Source organism: Ambystoma mexicanum, chromosome 6p, assembly GCF_040938575.1.
Source record: "Ambystoma mexicanum isolate Mex_15411 chromosome 6p, UKY_AmexF1_1, whole genome shotgun sequence".
Classification (NCBI taxonomy): domain Eukaryota; kingdom Metazoa; phylum Chordata; class Amphibia; order Caudata; family Ambystomatidae; genus Ambystoma; species Ambystoma mexicanum.
Window position 1 is genome coordinate 448476346 of NC_090935.1, and position 22316 is coordinate 448498661.

Consider the following 22316-nt stretch of genomic DNA (forward strand, 5'->3'; position numbering starts at 1 on the left):
CTTCTCCTTAATTAACTGATAGTTACCTGCGTCATTGATGTTTTTGTTAATCAGTACTCCCAGATAGAGGATTGAGTCAACTACTGCAAAATTCTGGTTTTCAATTTTCAATTTGAAGGCCTCCTTCCTTCCTGGGGGACCACAAGCTAGTTTCATTGCCAATACCATGGATTTTTTGATGTTCATTTAAATTCCATTGGATTGCAGGTAGTTTTTTTAACTCAACAATTCACCTCAGGAGTCCTATTGCTGTCTGGTCAATGAAGACCAGATTGTCAGTATAGATAATCAATGGGATTGCTGCTGTTCCGATTTTATGGGGGAAGGCTCTGATATTCATTTGGGATTTACATAGGTCCGCTAAATAGAGGGCAAACAGGAAATGGGCAGGACAGGAACTCATATTATCCTTTGGCAGTCACTACCATAATGTTGCCAAATATACTCACACCTTTCTCCTTTCCCTCACCTCCCCCTACCATCTCTAACTGCATCACCATCTGTCACAACATTAGACACCTTTGGATGTCTCTGTGCTGCCTGATATTAAATTCCTCTCACATAGATGTCTTTACCCCTGACTTTCAATGTTATCCCTAATCTGTGATCTGCCACATCCTTCGCTCATGATCTCTGCACTCCATCATCCAGCACCCACATCCTTGCAGTTCTCTTTGACAGTGTCCTAAGACTCCAGCATTTAATCATAGCCATAGCTATTGTTGCTAGGCTTGGCCTTCTGTACATTAGGATCATCCACAACCAACTCATCCACCACTCATTTAAAACCCTCATCTCTATTGTCCAGCTCAGCAAATTAGAATTATGCATCAGCCCACTCCTGGGTCTTTCAGTTTGCCCCCTCTGTCCTGCAAGCACAGTTCCCAACTTCACTATGTGCACCTCTACAACCTACCTAGAGCCTCGCCCACCAATCCCGACATGCTTATACCACGCTGTATGGCTCTCCATGCATAATTGCTCTCTCTTTAATATCCTACTCCACATTTTCAAATGGGCCTGCTCCTCACTAGCTTGATGACTGTATTACCTCTTACTCTCTCTCTCTAGAACTAGGTGTTCTACCTCTCTTCATAAAATGCATCTGCCCTGAGCTGCATGTCTCCTCCTGCTTCTGCTCCTTCTTTCTACTTGTTCTCAACCAATGGAATGTTCACCTACCTGACTATCAAATGCAGCCATTCCATTGCATTGCACAAGACGTAACTGTAGCTCCATTTGCTAAATGTTGAAGAAATGACTTTTTACCTCTCTCTACTTCTCTCAAATTGACCTCAAGCTTACATCTCCAGATAAGGGTACCCATTAATGTATATTTATATATTGTTCCTGCATACACTATGGCACTAGGTCCTTATATCTCTTGCCAAGTCATTGTCTAAAGGGCCCCATTTCACTCCAGGCCAGTGCCGGTAGCAACATACCAGCACCCTTTCCAGACTGCTAGACTAGGAGAATGCATTCAAGTGCCAGTGTTCCCCACAGGACTGACCTTCCCGGACCATCGGCCCCTGCAGGCATGGTTTTCACAGAAACACTGGCACTGTTAGCAACAGCGCCAGTGCTTCCGTGTCCCTATTCCCATGGAATCCTGTCAGACTCTACAGTAATGGGAACTTAGAGTTTCTGCTGCCTGACTTCCGGGCCTGATGCCACCTGGAATATCCTGGTGGTACCGGTACATCAGGTGACAGAACTGTATTACGAGGTTGGCGGCAACCTGGGGGCAGCAACAGTGGGTTACCGCCAACCTCGTAATGAGGCCCTATGTCTCATTATACTAACACTCCATCTACGGATTTATTCATATCCACCCTGCCCAGGGATTGCCTCCACCAAAGGTAATGTAACAAGTGCACTTCATGTCTGGTAGAAATGGCATTGTTCATGTTTAATAAAAAAACAAAGGCAAATACAAAATAAATATTTGGAAAGTGCAGTGTTGAAGTGTTGCTTCTTTACTGCTGCTTATGGTCACCCACTAGAAACAGTTGACAAATGTAATTAATATTACTCTGCACTATGTCATTTCATGGGTTTTGCTTCCCACAGGCTTCTATACTGCTAAATCATTTACACACAAAAGAAGAAGTTGGGGATTACTGTAAAGAAATGGTTTACCTAGGGGATGACTTATTTTTGCCATATGAGGCTTGGAATTCAGGGAGAGGACAGACTCTACGCGGAGAACAGGTCTCACACTCAAAAGCAACATTGTGGACTTTAACCAAGCCCACCGATCCCAGAGGACTAATGGGTGCAGACACAGTTGTTTTGTTTTATGTGGGCACATACTTCACAGAAAAGCAGATTTTGGGGGTTGTGTAAGCATCCTTGAGAAGGTTAAGCTGCCCCAGGCTTCTGCAGCAAGAACCATCTAGATCTGCCAGACAATGTGTAGTACTTTGCACCTAGGACTGTCACAAAAGGCAAAGATCAGAGACCTGAACAAGAAGCTGCCTACCAATTGCCTGGCCTATAGGGATCAAAGGAGATACGCTCATAAAATCACAATTTTATCACAGGCTGTCTGGTTTTCATAGTGAACATGTGGGTTGGCTCAGGAGGTGAGCAAATATGGCAGCTATGCGTTCTTTTTCCCAATGCATGTGGTGTGTTTTGGACATCCCTCTGATTTGTCTGTTCTATGCAGGTTTTTAGAACCATTCTTGGGACACCCATCACAATCGATTCTGGAATTTGTATACCACACTAAGACTGAGACATGGTTTGGGAATTGGGAGCAGGGTGGTTGATGTCAAGGTATCTCCATGGAGTATGGCACGTTGTCTATAATGTATGTAATATGTGGTACTGAAAAATCCAAATTACATAAAGCAACAGTTCCCAAACCTTTTTATTTGCTGATTAGAATTTGTTTTTATGCTCACTTCTTTGTCTATTCCTACATTGAGAGTTTCCTTGGGTTGTCCTTTAACACCCAGGTGGAGGCACATTCATTTGTGCATGCAGTTACAAGTCTAAAAAACTCATGAATTACACCTTTGGAAAAAGTGTGCCCCACTGCTGTTTCCTACAAGTTCTGCAGATAGGAGGGTGTTTTAGGGTTCCTCTAATGGCATCCAATCAATCAGTTACCAACGGTAGTCCAAGAAGGAGTGTACACCAGGCAAGAAGTAACGCTGTCTATTGCAGCTGAAAATGCACAAATCAGACAGCACAGTGGAACAGAAATGGTTGATGAGAGCTGACAAACTGGTTCACTGTGAACAATACTTTTTATACTGCTAATACAATGTGTGTACAGTTAGAAACAGTTGCACTTTGAACTTCATGTCTTTGCTGTTCGCACAAAACTGACTGGTTAGTCTATGTCATTCCCCTATAGCTAAAGATATGTTAGTTGAACGTTTTTGGAATAAAACAGATCTACCTTCTCCCGGTTTGTTCACCCCACTGTGTGGTGCCACATTGCTTCCCGCTCTGCCCCACAAACTATCTACAATTAGTTTTAAAATAATTACACTGACCTCTAGATCTTTATTCATTGGTCATTGGCCAGTGCCAAGAGACTAAGAAACACGAGACACCTAAATCTAGTGTGTAGGGGAACATTCACACGGCACCCGCTCGATGAGAACCCTCACACACTTACCGTCTCATTGGCTCTTCTCAGAGCACATCCTTGTTCCCATCGCTTCCAACATAAGGGCGTTTTGGAACCGCTCTTGGTGTCATGTAAGTGCTTCCCCGGATAAAATAAGTTTCCCCAGCTGCCACGAGTTACGGTGCGACTGGCTCATCATCCTTGATTGTATTGTCCGGTGCTGTTTCCAGCAATGGCAGTCTGCTGAAGATGAGCTTCCTGAGTTCAGCTTCCCCCACCCTTCAGCCATGGCATATTCACTGTGTGTTCAATCTGACTTGCTGTGAAAGGTCTATCTATAGTTTCCCTCCTGGGTGCGCTTACCTGTGCTGTGGCCTTCCTTGGGCATGTGCCTCAGGGTTCGGTGCATTCATAGTGTAATGCATACAAAGTGTCCCTCCTTGTTACCCTCCTAAAGTGGTCGCAGATGCTGGGTACAACCTCTGATGACCCTGTGTCCCCCGTTAATCCTGTAGTTGGTAGGTGTGCTCTTCTGCTTGGCGCTGAATCAGCATCTTCATTGCAAGGGAAAAGCTGTTACTTTGGTATTATAATGCTCATTACTTTTTTTCCAGATGTGGTTTTTGGGGGACTTTTGTGGATGAAAAATACAGCCTAGCAGTTTAATTGGATCAGACAGCATCAATCAAGGTTTAGGCCATGGGGCCATACATTTTTATTTGCTTATAGGTATCAGGATTTCTGTGGGGAAAATAGAATGGGGTGGCACAGTGTTTCATAAGTGGTTGCTGATTTGAGTTGGGTAAATTCCAGTGTTTCAAGGAAGTTGATCAGATTCACTTTTATTGCTTTTTATGTGGGATATCTGGGGAAGATTTAGTGCCCCAGAAATATTTTGAGCAAGTGCAGATTGGTTACTGCCGTGATGAACTCACTGCTCTGATTGTTAACTTTTTTGTTGTAGCAAGTCATGTGTGGGTGGTTTTGGTGCCTGAGAATATTAACTGACAAGACAATGCTTCGAGTAGGGGGATGTTAATGATTTAGAGGTGGGTGAAATGCCATGAGGATTGTCTGGGGGATTTCAGCCTTGTCTGTACTTTATGTATGATGTTATCTCGAACACTCTGATAGCTGGGGATTGTTAATGTTTAGGTTTAATCACCATAATGAATAACTGCATCTATTGTGTTGTTAGAGGAGGTTACACTTTGATCCCTTGTAATGGCGAGTTCAGTGAGTTGAGGTTGTGTTTTCTTTGATGTTGTGTTGATCACAGGTAGGAGGGCATTGCAATATGTTGAGCGAGAAAAACTATTGGTGAACGAAGTGCGGGTTAGGTTGCTAGTTTTAATACACAGCTAAAGTGAGGCTGGTGGGTCTTTCTTTAATTTATTTGCTTACTGGTGATTTTTTTATAGGGATATTATTGAATACTAACACAAGACAAACATGCAAGCTATCTATGACCGATTTACGAAAAGGGAGAATTGCATTCTAGCCATAGACAAGACTTACCTACACTCTGTAATAGTAAATTACTAATAAAAGGTCTACTGGGTTTTCAGTAGACCATGTTTACTCCCTCATCCCTACAGATCATCCTGTGTGGACCAAGAATGAACAAGTCTAGCAGAACTAAATGATTTCATCATTGCAGATGTCTGAAAACGTACCTCCCTTGTTACTCAATTTTAGAGTTATTTGCTCTATGGTTAACAGTGTTCCTAGTAACAGTGTTCCTAGTTCCTTCATCAAGTCCTCTACTTGCAGTGCCTTGCTTACTTTGCAGTGCCAGACAACCACTGTTTTCCTACAGTTATGGCAGTTTTTTCCCAGAGACAAATGTCAAATGGAAAAAATATTCTTTGAAGAGTCGGCTCTTCAGCTCCTTCCTGAAGTGTAGGATGAAGGTATTCAGGCTTATCTGTTTCAGTACATTTTTCCATAGGCAGGGTGCATGGCAGAAAAAAAGCTTTGTTTCTGTTTTTTTTTTCTTCTGCAATTCTTCATTTCCTGCTTGGCGATGTTGTGGCTTGTGGTGGTGTGCTGGCCTCCAGTACTGGTGAGCTTTCTGGCCAGGTAGAGTAGTGTTTTAGTTGTGAATGCTTTGTAGGTGATTCAGGCTGTATTGGGCATAGCCAGCACAGATCCTTGAGGGTGAGGGTGATGTGGTTGAATTATCTTGATACTGTTATGAGGCATGATCCATCCTGCTGCATTGTGTTTGTGAAATTGATCTTTTTCTCCTAACCTATTCCCTTCTCTATGAACAAAGATTACTAATGCCTTTGAGGAGATGTGGACAATTTCAGATGTCATTATTCATCTGCTCAGCTTCCTTGCTAAGCTCTTACAATGATTTATTCATGCTTGATTTTTCTCCTGAGCCTTCCACTATGTTGTTATGTGTTCATGTTTTTCAGCATATGGACTCTTCCATAGTTGGGCATTCAGCATTTTCATTATATCGCAATGGGCATTCTTTGGTGCAGATTTTAGGATGCCTCTCGCTACACACTGGTTTACTCACTGTTTATGTTGCCGTATATGTTTTGAAAAGCATTGAGATTTGCATTCCACCCATTCGTCATTTATTTTTCCAGATGTGTCCAGTTTAGTCTCAGGGGTGTTGTCAGTTGTTGTAAACTTGTGACTTGTGCATAACTTGTATTAGTCTGAGATATTTCGAAGGAAAACATATACTTAGTGTGTGCTGTCACTTTGTTGTTAGCATAGATGTTCTTTTGTTTATGTTTCTCTTGGCAAAATTCCTATCATCTAGGTGTATCATTAATGTCTACCAGAAAGGAACTATCATGGCTCAGGGCTCTCAGCCCAATCTCCTGTCTCCTGTCTTCCCCAACATCCGTCCTTCTATGGCCATTACTCCAACTGCCAGCCCTTTGGCCTCTTCACCCCCACCGATAGGTTTTCCTCACCCCTTGTAACCCACCTTGGAATACCTGTAAAGGTGGAAACCAGCTTCACCTAGCTACCCACAATTCTCACTCTGCTGTCAAAAACTGCTTTTACATCTGTCACCTCCTTGAAGACTTTGACCTTGACGTCCTCGCTCTCACTGAGGCGGTTCAATGCCAGCTCTGTCACTGCTTTCAACACCCTCCTGCCTAAGGGCTACAAGATCTTCTTCCGAGCCCAGGTCTAACTGGTCTGAAGGTGGAGTCACCATTGTCTTCCCTGGATTGGTCCCTGCTTCCATCATACCCACTGAAACCTACTCTTCCTTTTAATATCCCGCCTGCAAGCGTAGTGTCACTGCTACCCTCTTGCTCACTCTCGCTACCATCTACAGGACTCTTGGACCAAACCTCTCCTTCCTTTAAGAGTGGGTTGACCGCGCCTCTTCTCTTTTTATCTCTACCTCTAAGCTTCTCCTCCTAAGAAACTTCAACATTCATCTGGATTCTCCTGATGCAGCCACTCTACTCTTCCGCAACCTTTGTGACTCTCTTTCCCTCACTATTCTAACCCTCTCATTACCGCTCTCTCCTTCTCCGTCATTCGAATGATGAAGCGAGTGTCAGTACCTGCTTTCGTTGCCTCCTTCACCCCCACTCCTACTATTCCTTCTCACACTGACTCAGCTCTCACTAACCTTCACCTCTCCATCTCCAACACCTTTGACATCCGCATGATGCCTGCTTTGAAGTGTAATAGTTGGTAAGTTTTTGACCTAGCCTCGCTGAAACACAAGTGCAAAGTTGCAGAACAGTAGTGGATGGCTTCGAGCACATCCTCCGACAAACAGGCCAGCCACCAGCTCCAAAGGCAATACAGACTCTCCATCCACTCCAAGAAACTGGCCCATATGCAAGCCTGTATCTCTGGGGCCACAGACAATATGGCTGAACGTTTCAAAATCTCTAAAGAACTGGCCAATCCTTCTGCAGTCTCCATTTTGCCTCTTCCTTCCCAGGTCCTCTGCACAGCTTTGGCCTCCCATTTCGCTACCAAAACTCAGGCCATCCTGTCCTTCTCTCCTCTATGCACCTCCCTCCCCTGCCTGAATGCAGGGCTCTCCTGGCCCGCCTCTCCCCCTACTCTCCTCCTTCTCACCCATTGCACCGGAAGAGGTCACCAAGACAGTCTGCTCTATGAAAGTCTCCTCCAAATAGGTGCCTCCCGTTCCTCTAGAACTATCAAGGACAACATTGGCTCTCTTGCTCCCTCCTTGGCTGAGTTCTGTAACCACTATTTTGCTTCTGGCTCCTTCCCTTCACCCCTCAAGCACTCCCTTGTGCATCCTCTCCTTAAAAATCTGTTGGCGGACCTTTCGGCCCGGCTAACTATCGCTCCATTGCCCTCGACAACCACCAGTCTGGCTTAAGGGCCACCAGAAGCACAGAAACTGCTCTCCTGAATACCCGTTATGATCTGCTCTCAAACCTCAACTCCAAATATCCTTCTGCCTTTATCCTCGATCTGTCCTCTGTCTTTGACACAGTCAATCATTCCATCCTTACAAATCGGCTCTGTGATACCCTGGGCATCATGGACCGGGCACTGGATTGGGTGACCTCTTTCCTCTCAAATGTGTCCCTCCCAAGTGCAATTGGGCCCTTTTCTCTCCTCTACCTCACTCCTGACTTGTGGTGTATCTCATGTCTCTATTCTCTTGCTGTGTATTTTCATAATTTAACTTGCACCTCTTGCCCACTTGATCTCCACTCTCTCTCCTCATGTCCAGTGTTATGTTGATGACACACAGCTGTCCTTTAAGCTTCCCTCCTCTTCCTCCTCCCATTTCCCTCTCATTCCTGACTGTGTTACTGCTATTCAGTCATGGTGTGCTGATAAAGATGTCTGCCTTAATAAAGCAAGGCTGAGATCCTTCTCATTGGGACTCCTATGCCATCCTTCCCTTCTACACCCTGGCTGCCCTCCGTGGGCCCTGACCCTGACCCTCACTCTCATGTGAGGCTAAAAAAACTGGGTGTCATCTTTAACTCCTTTATCTCCTTCTCAACCATTATCGCTGACCTTGCCAAGAGGGCCCTTTTTCGACGTTCAACTTCACCTCCTCAGAGGAATTCTCCCTTTCTTCACCTTCCACCAAAAATGAATCCAGGCTGGATTACTGCAACAGCCTCTTAGTTAATCTGCTCTTTCCTCCCTCTGCCCTCATCAACTAATCCATAATAGGACTGCAAGACTTAAACTTGGCCACAAGCCCAGGGAGCACATCTCTCAGCCCTAAAATCTCTCCACTGGCTCCCGGTGGATGCAAGAATCGAATTCAAGCCCCCCTGCATCATTCACAAAGTTTTCTAAGGCCTGGTACCTCTCCACATCCGACTCTCTCTCCCAAAAATACCTCCCTGCTAGAGTCCTTTAGTCCTCTAGCTCCAACTCTCTGCAGTTCAGACGATTCTTCAAGCAGAGAGTGGGGATTAGATTTCTTTGTTCGGCAGGAGCCTCCCTCTGGAATGGCCTCCCTGCCCCTCTCGAATTAAGCTGGATTTCCTTACTTTTCAGAAGCTCCTCAACACCTTCCTTTTCTTCTCCTCCTTCCATCTCCCCCTCGCTGGCTAGTCTCCCCTGCTGCTGTGACTGGTTGCCATGTGTCCCTTATGTGTCTTATTGGGAACAGCCCTCCTTTAACCAGTCTTCCCTGGGACCCCTTCTTACCAGTACCTGCTCTCAGGCACCCTTCCATGACTAACCTGCTGAGGCTGGTCCACTCCCATCCTTGCACTAGTTTTACTCTACCCCTGCTTCCACCGGACACTTGCTCTCCTGCGCTCCCCTAAGCCAACCTCTGGGCCCCTCCACCTGCACTTCTCCATCCTCACCTTCTCCCTATCCCATCTCTTGCCCTGATCCGCCCCCTACCCCCTGAACTTTTTGTCACTGCATATGCACAATCCAAATTTCACACAGCCTAGTAGGACCTGTTACTGTTGTGTTCTCCTCTGCCCTCTCCCCCTCCTTTGTCTTGTGGCACTTGGAATCACTTTTTGCTTTATAGGCGCCATACAAATCAAATGTTAAATAAATGAATGAAAATAAAAATAGGTTAGAAAGTAATTTGTATATCTCTATCAGTTTCATTTTGAGAAATGTTGAGTGCCTTCTCATAAGTAGGATGTTCATGATCATAAAATGTTTGCCGGTGCACGTTAAAACTCATGGCAATTCACTTACTTCCACTTTTTTGATGCTAACCGAATTACCATCACCTTTTCCACCAACACCGAAATACAGGTTTCACCTTAAAGTGGAGGATTTTCCTCCAGCATCATGCACATTGCGGTGGGATTATCATGGACGAATTACCACTTGCAGTAACTCTTATGGTCTGCTATGGACACCAAAAATGGGAATTAACAATTTACTGCCACTTGTAATCCTGTGGGGAACCCACAAGACTAAGTGATAGTAATGGTCAACAAGTTTGGTGGTAATTCGACAAATTTACTGTCAGTTTACCACCAACTCGTAATGCAGCACATATTTTAAAATACATTAACACAAGTCGGGGCATGAGTGTGGCCCATCCCACCTGGTCCTTTAAAATGTTGTGAAGAAGATGGCCTCTATGGAAAGATGCATTTCTTTTTATGTCAATGGGTAAAATGATCCCAAGATAACGGATGCGTTCCCTAGCTGCTGGCAGTTTGAAATTGGTCTTGTTCTATTTTCAAGAGTGCTTTTATCTAAGGGCATTATTAGGCAATATAATCCGACAGGATGGGCCACCCCAGCTAGTAACAGCATGCTGTCAAAGTTAAGGGCCTGAGTGAAGCAAGGGTCCCATTATGCAGGCAGGTGCCATTTAACGGTAGGGTCACCCTGCCCACAAAGTTTATATAGCCATTAACATACAGGTGAAACCAAATACAGGTTTGAATGACTAAAGAGAAATGTAAAAAAAAAAAAATGAAAACATCCCTTTCTTTAGACATGTGATGCAGCATCTGAAACAGTCCTTTTTCAGTGTTGATTACAATGACATATCCACCACTGAAGCATACTCTTGTATTGGTGAATTGTTTTCTGTATATTCCAGGGTGGAGGTTGCTGCCCCATAGTTAAGGTAAAACAGTGTTACATAGGAAATCCAAAAAAAATGAATTGCTTATAAATGTTGACTCGTGCAATGGATTTTGCTGAAATCTTGCAAAACAAAAGATTGTCACTGTGCCCCCAAACCCCCAACCCCTCCCCCCAACACATACACACACACACACACTCACACCTCAAGCTCCAAGACTGTAAAGTTTGGGGAAAATTCTTTGAACAATAAAAAGGTTATTAAAAACACAAAAAATCATAGATACAGCATTGACCCCATGCAGCCACCCAAGTTATTCTTGCAGGAACACACAACACAAACCGCTGGACACATTTGGACCAGGTCCCAAACAACTTAGGCACGAAAAGTTACTCACAATCCTTTTGTGGTTTTGGGTTATTCCGTCCAGTACATATTTTTTTTGTATTTGACAGAGAAGGGGGTGCCCGTTCTGTAAAATATATAACTCTATCTCGGCTAAATTGCCAAGAAACTGGTTGTTTATAAAGGAAAAAAACACCATCTTTTTTCTCAATGTGAGAGCTAGCCGCAGCCGTCAGCCAAAAACAAAAAAACAGGAAAATGCCATTTTCAGATGAGAAATTAGGGAAATGCATTTAGGGTGGAGGTGTGGGGTAGAGGGGTAATAGGGCAGCAACTTTAATTTGGTAGTTAGCGGAGGTGTAAGGACTGAGTTTTCAATACAAAGCTTTTCTGTAACCTTGGCTATCAGACAGCATCAGTGAATAGCCGACATTTCACAGCAACCTGCTTGTCAAAAACAGAAAGTGTTGTAGGGGCATAGATGAGGGTGGGGGGTGAGGAGGCTATCAGGGAAGAGGGGGAAGCAGGCACACATGATGGGGGCACTTGGTCATGGGTCTGTGAGAGCAGGGATTCATTTTTGGGTTTTGTCGTTTTTCCTGATATCCCCGGGTATAAGAACTGCAAATAATCAGAGGGTATAACCAAGGGTGATTGGAGTTCATAGCGTGGTTAAAAAAAAAAAAAAAAATATATATATATATATATATATATATATATATATATATATATGTTTTCAGCTACAGTGATGCCAGGAGTGAAAAATCAATGGCCATTGCCAGTGACACGATAGACATCCGAGTCTCCCATCCATCAAGTAACCAGGATTGACCCTCATCCGAGTCTCCCATCCATCAAGTAACTGGGACTGACCCTGCTTATTTTCAAAGCGAGGAAGAAGGGGCAGGCCCACTCAGGCCATGTTGCCTACTGAATGAGCACAAGTTACAAGACCTAATAATCTAATAATAATCATTAAGGGCAAATATTAAAACTTGAGTAACACAATAACATTGTCTGGCACATTTCTTGCATTCTGAGTATGTTACCACCTAACTCAGATAAGACGTGACAGAATGAGCAGATCAATACCAACCTAAAATTAGTAGGATTAACAAATCAAGTGTGCCTGACAGACTAGCCTCTCAAAAGGAGTCTAATTGTTTATATATAATTGCAAATCTAGCTCCACGTGTGAGGCAAACTAGAATAACCTTTTGTTCAGTCAAAAAAACATTGCTAAAGGGAAGTTATGGTTAAGTTGCACTATGAAATTCAGTGAAACATCTTAGTTAAAGGGACGTTATGGTTACACAAGTATCCTAGATATATGATGTCATCAGTGATGTCATCAATGACATGGGTGATGTCATCATTGATGTCCTGGGTGTTAGTCTTAGCAGTGAATGGTGGTGGTGTCAGTTAATAACTTCTCTTTAACAACATTGTTTTCACTGAATTTCAAAGCTTTTTATTAGCGCAACTTAACCATAACGTTCCTTTAACAATGTTTTTTCACTGAATTTCATAGGTTTTTATTAGTGCAACTTAACCATAATATCGCTTTAACAACGTTTTTTTGCTGAATTTCATAGGTTTTTACCAGTGCACCCTAATTTGCTACAACTTCCTAATATCATACTCACCCCAATATAGCAGCATTTCCGTCCAATCTCTGAAGTTTCACTATGCCATTCCACACCTTCTAGCAACATTCTTAACACTTCTGTCAGCTTTCTACAACTTTTGACACAATTTTTTATTTGCCGATCTTCGTGAACGTCTGACGTCATCGCGGACTTCCCCTACAGCGCCAAGTGACTGTGAGAGCATGTGCAATGTGATGATGTGTCTGCAAACAGGTCTGTGTTGCGTGAATATTTAAAAACTGCATTTTCAGCTGATCCGGGCAGTATCAAGATGAAACATTACCCTTCCAAGATCCGAAACCCATTCTTACCATTTTCCTTCTGCAATCCAGGATAGAGCACCTGCATGCAAGAGTATTGGCACACCTGCTATTTAACATAAAAAAATGGCATTGGCCATTGCCATGCCTCCTCCCAGGGGCCGCCACCAGCAACACCCCCACCACCACCTGCTGGAGTGCCTAGACAGGGGAAAAGGCGCAATGATGCAGAGAAGAATCAAGAGGACCTGGAAGATGAGATTGAGGAAATGCCTACCTCCAGCACCCACAGAGTGTGGAATCATACTCTTTTGGTACCACCTCCATGTGCCAGCACACCGGATCAAAGCATGTGGGTGCTCTGAGAAAAGCTGTTAATTTCTTAGGAAGTAGTAGGCTATCTTCCTCTACTTCATCTTTGCTCCTGCTACCAAACATGCTACTCCCGTGGGGCAAACAATCCCACCAGCTGCCTCGCAAGCCATAAAAGAGGCTGTTGATCTATATCTTCCCAAGAGAACAGGACTCTGTATATACTGAAACACACCACTCTGCAGGGGGAGCATTTTAAAGTGCTTTCGAGGCTGCAATCAAGGAGCATGAGAACCACTCCCCCCTAACATAGATTTAAGACCTGCCCAACATCTTCCTGTGTCCACCTGCCCCTCAGTATCTGTGGTTGGTGCCCCTTCCCTCATTTCCCTCCCCATCTTACTTCCTGGCCTCTCCAGTAAAAAAAGAATAATACAAAATAAAAACACAGAAAAAAGGTTCAATTTGGAGCCTCCTTTCACAGTTAACAAATATAACTAAAACAAAATAATCTTATAGACTCCATCTGCTTTACATTCATTTTTTCAATAATATAGTTAGACTCAATAAGATTCTCCAACATGTCCATTACCATTTTGTTCTATGCTGATGGAAGCAATGGAAACGTGTATATTAGATTAAAAGAAAAAAGGACAGAAACAATTTTTTGTCACAAATACTTTTCTCTAGCATACAACAAGGTCCATAATCCATGGACCTTCATTATATCCACAGTCTCCACAATCCCCTTTCCATGCCAGGCACTGTTAAAAGACCTGGATGGCACATGCACACCATCACAGAGGACAGCCCCTCTACCCTTTTACTTTTGTTTTTGTAACACTCCCTTATTGCTTGCCATCGAACAGTCACACATCCATCCACCAATTGCATCCAAATACTCTACATGTACACCTGTCAACATATTAAACTTCGACATACCAACGGCCACATTAAAAATGTTCTAGAAATATTTTGCATCTGCATTTCCCTTACTTATACAATAACATTGTACTGTGCTGCTCCAAATGCACATATGCATTGTTTTCACTTAACACTTTCAACAAAATGCTCCAAAAAATAAATTTGTTTAACCGTACATCATTTTCATTTTTTCCTTCCATATGGATGTCATACTTTCCAACCTTTCTCAATAAATCCCTTATAGTGCCCCATTCTCCACCTGCTGACACATATTTGTATACTGATGAAGTATCAATATACAACACTTCTCCTCATGTATAAAATATGGTTCTTTTCCAAGCACTACTATAGCACACCATACAAGGCTCCAATTACAAAACTACCATTCCATTACCACAAGGCCACAGTTTTCCTATTCTGTAAAATCACAGCAACATATTACAAATAAAGCATTCAAACTCTTTCTACAATTGTAATTCTTTACTCTTCTATACCCCTATTACTAACCCACATTAGCACACATACGCACACTTGCTCGCCCCTTTTCAATTACCTCCTCGCATCCCTCATATCTATGCACTAAATCACACCATTAAAACATGTTTGGAACAGTCCAATGGACCGGAAAGAGCAGCCTACAGCAACAAACTATTGCAACCTAAATACAGCGTCCCAAACTTTGCAGCAAAACAGTGGAACTCGCTTCCCCCCATTGCTGAGAGCAAAGAAATCTCACTGGGTCTTCAGGAGATCACTAAAAACGTAGATATTTGCAGAACTACAAATGGTTGCATGCATTGATATGGCTATGAACACTTATACTGCTTCTTTGTATGTGTAACTGGATCTGTAACAGTGCCTTGATGCCCCCATGCTTAGTGTGCTTAATAACTGAAAAAATAAATAAATATAACAGTCACTGTTTTCCTCAAAACATCACAATGTTCCTACTTACTCATCATTCCACCATTCCCTTATTCACTAACACAGTAGTGCTCAACACATTCTACTATCAATATTTTACTACCTTGTCACCATCACATAAACATATTTGTTTTATACATCAAACCTATTGTTACTGCAATACTTTTTGTAAAATCATATATAATTATATAATCCAACGGATATCAAACTACTTTAAGAATACCCTTAATTACAACACACTTCAAACAAACGCGCCAAAGTTGTATGCCAACCAAAAATTTTTCCTTTTATCACTTGAGCAACTTAACCATAACTACACAGCTGCTATCACAGGCTATGCAATAAACATATTACTATAGAATGTCTGGCCAGTGGACGGATTCTTGGGGGCCGTAGGCAACAATATAATTCAACTATAGAAAGAACACCTTTTGCAACCATAACTAACACCGCCACAGTGCACTGGTAGGACGAACACCCAGGACATCAAGGATGACATCACACATATCATTGATGACATCACTGATGACATCACATATCTAAGCCACTTGTTGTTGGTCTCTGACATATCTAGGACAGTTGTTTTTGTCCACTAAATGTGAGATTTGAACACTAAAACAATGCTATATATTAACCTTGTCATATGTTCTTAAAGTACTTTCCTTAGGTTTTGATCTGTAAGGATATTTGGCATGGTACAGCACAGAGTACAGCACTACTGCACAAGTAGCACATTTTTTTTGCAGCACCACCACAAGGGTGCGGTGCATTGCTATATGGGTTACCAGATTAACAAGGAAAGACAGGCTATTCAGTCAAAAACGATTTTAACATATAAGATGCAAATCTATTTTTACAGTTAAAAGCACACGTGCTCATTTAAAAATGCACACTATTTTTCACCTGAAATCCCTATGGTGCGAGAGACACATTTGAAAATTAACAGCTAACCTATTAACCATTAACCTGACTAATAAAACCTTATTTAACATAACCCACTAATGAAATGTGTTCTCCACTGCAGAATTAGGCATACTCTGAAAACCATTTAAATGTGTGTGCAGTTTTTTTTTTTCTTCTCTTCTTTGTCTGCTTCTCCGTGTTTTTGTGCACAGTAACTGCAGGAAGAAGGAAGTCAGATTTGCAACAATTGCAAATGTATAAGCGAAGCTATTGTTGAGAGTAGGAGGATGAGAGATGATGGATTTCATTGGGACACGTCATACAGAGGGCTGAGATGAAAGTTTTAGTGGGCAGTATCGGGGAAAAAGACAGGAGACATTTTTTCTGCACTACTGGGGAGAAGAAGCTGGCTGTGGGGCTCCTGACTGAATGCAGATTCCTGTGTCCTACTGCAGTCGAGATTGGGGAGAGCTGAAAGAAGGACCTTTCCACTGGCTGAGGCATTCCTATCTGCAAAAGCTGAGAATTCCAGGCAATGACCCCGGTTTGAGAAGGCAAGCGTTCCTTTTTGCTGGAGTTAATCCAAGGGAGCCACATTCACAAAGAGAACAGCCAAAGAGAACAACTAAAAAGATAAGGTAATGAGAAGTGTGGGAGCTGAGTGTGTACGGTAATATGCAGTCAGTGTAGGATTCCTGTGCGTGTCTTAATCAAGTGCTAATGTTGCAATTTGAGTTCTGTTCTCCGCCACTCTCTTTGCAGTGTGTCACAGACAATGCTTTGACTGTACCATTTTATTTCTGTAAAGAATGAGATCGTGTTTAAATACAACTTTTATAATACAGAAAAATATTTGAAAGCAGGCGGGTGATGTTTATTGTTTACCATTACAATGCTGATGATGTGGGGAGATTTTTAAACAGTGCAATGGTCATTTTAAGACAGATGTGTGCATGTCAGAATCAGTATGAATAATTGTGAGTGACTGTAGCATAGCTTGTTGGAGGTACATGAGCCAACGGGAAGAGAGACTCTCTGAACATAGCTCCCTACCGTATATAAGGTAGTGGAAATTACCACATGACTACCACATATAGCTCTCTGTCGTAAATAAGTCAGTGAGTTCGCCCATGGTGGCACACCAACACTATCACTGGAAAATGTGGTATTCCTAGAATGCAGGTCTGAGGTCTCTCTAGTGATCACACGAAAAATCTAAGCAAAGATAAGGGATTCTGGACATTGGGGCCACAAATAAAACAAGGGAATTATGCTCACCAAAATACCACCAACCACGTATACCAAATATGCAGGTCTGGGTGCTGAAATAATGCATGTCCATTGTATTATTGTTGCACATGGCCAAATCTGAATACAAAGAGTGATTATTGCTAAGTTATTTTTCGGCGGTAATAAAATACCGTCAGGCCCCAAATCTCCACAAAATACCCTACAGATCTCAGCTCAAGATGTACATATACAGGGCGATAAGCAGGACTCAAACACACAATTCATGAGTATACATGATGATGAACTTTAACGTTACTGTCATTTCTGCGGATGTTGTTTCTTTCGTCATTACTGTTTCCCTGTGCGTGCCTGTGATTTTTATGCATTATGGTTCTTCACATGTATAGTTTATATTAACACAGTGTAGTAAGTCTTCAATCGTTAGCTATTTTTTCCATGTATAACATTAGTCAAAATGTTACCAGGGTTGCATTTTTATTTTACTAGCCAATATTACCATATTAAAAATGCCAAAAATAATAACGTCTTGTTTCCTTATAGTACATAGTTATAGTACATAGTTATAGTACATAGTTTACATAAAACAACTACACCTGAGTAGACTGAGGGGAATGGCAAACTAAGGGGACAGGGACAGGGTTGTGATAATTAAAAAGTAACAAAAGTAATACAAGTAACGAAAGTAATGAAAGTAACGGGAGTAATGGGAAATATTGTGTACAGAGAGAGATATAGCACCCAGAAGCCTGACCTAAGGATGTCTAGAAGAGGTCATCTCACACTCCAGTCAGAGTCTCTAGGCTATATATGGACAGGTCCATATAAGGAGACAAGCTATTTAGTCCATATTTAACATTATTCAAAATTCTTCCAGGGTTGCAGTTATTATTTTACTAGGCAATATCACCATAATAAAAATGCCAAAAATAATAATTTCTTCTTTCGTTATAGTACATAGTTTACATGAGAAAACTACACCACAGATGCCTTATGGAGAATTCCAACAATCAGAAAGACAATCCCAATCCCAAACTTTACACAATGAAATCATGATCTTGCCTTCAAAATTGGATCAATTTAGCAATGACTTGAAGGAACTAATTTAATTAAGTTAGAAACCATGCAATTGAAATGTTGATTATCACTGTCCTACTTGTACCTGTCTCCCTTGCCCCTGCAATCACTCCAATCAAATTCACAAAATATGAATCAGAAAATGTTTGATTATACTTCTCTCCCTCTTCCAATTATGATTTTGTAGAAATTCAAAATTCTCACATTTATGGTTCCTCTTCCGATTACCCCAACTCTAGCATACATTTTTATTTTTATTTTCATACCATAAATATCTTGTATAATATTCTGTCATAATTTCCTTTTTTAAAAAAAAAAAAAAACGAAACAATTAGTAGTCCTCTGCAGACTATACGACTGTTCATGGAGTTCGATTACGCAATGGGGCATTGTAATGCATTTAAAATTTGTAATATCTTTGACTCAAACATGGAGTCTGTGTGAAATGCATCCTGGTTGCAGCATTGGACATTTGCGTCCAAGCTTCAGCAAAGGCCTCATTTCTGAATACCATCTGTATTTTCTGAATCAGTAGAAGAACATCTTGTTTTCACCTAGGCCAGTCAAGATTGGTTTTGAATTTCGCAGGAGACGAAAGCAGTTCATTTGGCTCCTATGAGAAACGGAGAGTGTTTATTTGTTACAGCATTCCAGATGGTACATCTGTTTTGGAGGCCCCAAGCATGATTTGCAATCCAAACGCCCATTTTGAAGTACAAGGAACATTCACGCCGAAATATGTGACGTATGATTAGCAAATAAACCAGCAGAGAGCCGCATTTGGGCTCTGTCCACTACCTGTCAGAATATCAGCACCTATTGAAGTACCAACACCTAAGAAAACGTGGACAGTAATGTACCCATTGAGAAAACCATATCGACAAGTGAGACAATATGATGATTGTCAAAATGCAATACCTGAAGAAGCCAAAAAGATACTAAAAGAAGATGAATGGTAACGTCCCAAGAACCTGAACTGACTCACATATAGAAGATATGATGACCTGTGAATGATGAAAAAAGATGAAACACCATGGATAAGTGACATTCTGAATTTAAAGTGAAATAATTGGTGTCAAATGTCAGAAACTTATGCCATGAGCGTGATGAGGATATTCAACCAGTTTACACGTGTACATATGCACAGTAACCGCAAGAAGCTAAGAAATTTGTGAGGCTTGCTTAAGCTTAGTAGTAAGATAGATTGCAGCAAGTGCCACCTCTACATATCTACCTCAAAAGGAGCACTTTATATAAGTATACTTCCACTATGCACAAGAGAAGAATCAACCAAAGGTTATTTAAGGTCTCAAGAGGAGAGTTTTGCAGCAAGCAAATCAAGAATGAAAGACAGAGAGAAAACTCAGACGAAGGCAAATTGTGCCAAGAAGCCAAGGTTGTATCAACTGAAATAGCCCAACAGTGGATACAATTAATGAAGAGAAGAACAGAGTATCCTATTCAGAAAGGTCAGGATAAGCCACAGAAGGCAGATGGCTGCCAAAATTAAATCAAATACACAAATTGCATGGAGAATAATACGATTTCACAGTGTCAAAATCACGTCACAGAGCAAGCAGAAGGGATTAACTTTCAGACCTACTCATGGACTTTTGCCATGCACAGACGCCTTAACTTTTCCAGACCAAGAAGCAGTCTCGAGGCCAAAATACAAAGAAATAATTTACACATGACCACTGAAGTCATGATTGATTGTTGCAATAATTGGAGGGAGGCTGCGGGTGCAGGGAACTCCCTGCACCTACCCAGCTATTTTGCATGCAGCTAGGCTAGTGGGAAAGTATGAGTGAGGTTGATGCCAACCCAATCATAGTGGACCAAGCAATCTAGGGTCCTATAGTTAGTAGAACCAATGAGATGTCATACTTTTTAGCAACGTCTACAGTAGCCATTTTGAAGGAAGGGCTTAGATGCCCCACCTGATCCCCTCACTTCGTTACCATATTCAGATATAGCACCTATATTAAAGTTACCTTCCTAGAACAAATAGAATTGCATGCCAGATTTTAAGTGTTACACGTCAGCATTGACGAGTTTTTAGTATCAATGATGCATTTCTTATGAAATTAATTGGAGTTGAAGCGAGAAGAAAGATCGAGTGATTGCTGATATTCATTAACTCCCCGTTTTTTGTACTTGTCATTAAACAGACTCCATTTGCCAAACCATTGAGTTGTCATTATTGATTTGATACGAGACTATTAATCTGCATCTCATCCATCGCATGGGTGCTGCTGCCTCATCTTAAAGTGTTATTGGGTAACCCTCACCTCTAGGGGCCGGTTGGAGTCCTAGTGCACACATTGGCTAAGTGTCTGTGGAGTGCTATCAGAATGGGACCTTTTTGGAAATCACTGTTCTGTAGTTTTGTACGTTATATTGGGGGCATAAAACGAGGCTGGCATGGAGAAACATATACCTTCTGCTGGGCTGAATGAAGGTGGACGCATATTTTCCGGTCTGGTCAGTCCGATTGTGCTGTCTCTCTACAGCAAGCCTGGTTTGGGAAGCTGTCCAGTGAAGTTCTTGGCAGGGATGAAGTTGTGTGCAACTATGCCAACAGTGAAGTAATCTATTTTCTTAATCCTGCATTTGATGATGTAACATTTATTTGAGTTAATAGACGGCGGTATAAGAGCCAGTTTTATAATTTAATTGAGCTTGAATGAGTTATTGTGTTCCAAGACTATACTGCCTTCCTTTTTTTGTGTATTGGTGAAAAATAATGAGACATCCGTGCACTTATTTTGGGAGAGTAAAACAGGTGTCCATGGACATTGTGCCTTATCCAGACATGTCTGGACTTGCATGATGTACTTTTAATTAGTCCATGGAAAATTCCTTTATTGCGGCCATTCATGCGCATGCGCCCAGTGTCTCCCGCTCAACACAGCCTGTGGACACCCACAGATGCCATCATGTGACTCCAACCATGCGGTATGATGGTGTGCCCGTGGATGGTGGCTGTGCACCTCAGACAGTTTTAAACTACATTCCGATCGATAAAGGATGTTTCAAGTTAAAAGTTTACCCTTACAGAGCTCCTAGACACATACTTAGTTGATCTGTCAACTTTTTACAACTTTCCAAGGCTTATTTTCGATTCTGTATTCAGACAGTTGCAAGGTCCACAGACGGTTCCTCTGAAGAGACCCACCCATTACTTTTAGTCATTGTCAATCTGGCTATCCAGGAGAGAGCATATGATACCACCTGCTTTGCAGAACACTAACATCCTCCTCCAATGGAATGTGCTATGGCCATCCCTCCTTCCCAGGGGCCACAACCACCAGCTGGAGGGCCTGGCCAGGGAAACAGGTGCAGTGATGCAGAGGAGGATGATGAGGAACAGGGAGAAGAGGTATAAGAAGTGCCTACCTCCAGTACCCAGAGAGACTCATGTTTTTACCACTGTTGGGGGTGTAGCAAAAGCTTGGGCTGCGCAAGTGAAATGCATTGACTGTGGAGTCATACTCAGCTGTGGGAAACATAGGCAGTACTCTTTTGGCACCGCTTCCATGCTCCTCCAGACTCAATCCAACCTTAGGGGTGCACTGAGAAAGGAAAGGCTGTTCCTTTCTCTAGAGAAACAGGTTAACGTCCTCTTCCTCAACCACTCCTGCCATCACACAGGGTACACATGTGTGGAAGAGGATCCCATTGGCTGCCTTGCAGGCCACATAGTATGCTCCATCCGTACCTTTCGAGGGTCATAGTCTTCTGTTTGTACTGCGACTCACCGCTTTGCAGGGGGGAGCAGTTTAAGAGTGCTTTCAAGACTTCGGTCAAGGAGCAAGACAAAAACTGCCCTCTAACTTTGATTTAAGGCATGCCCAACATCTTCAACTGTTCACCTGCCCCTCCGTATCTGTAGTTGGTACCCATTCTCCCTTCCCTACTTTCCCTCCCCCACCTTACCTCCTTGCATCACTCAACAAAAATAACAAAATCCCCCAAAAATCTAAAAGCCAGAAAGACAAAAAAAGGTTCATTTTGGAGCCACCTTTCACAGTTAAAAAATAGAACAAAAAAGAAAATCACAGGCC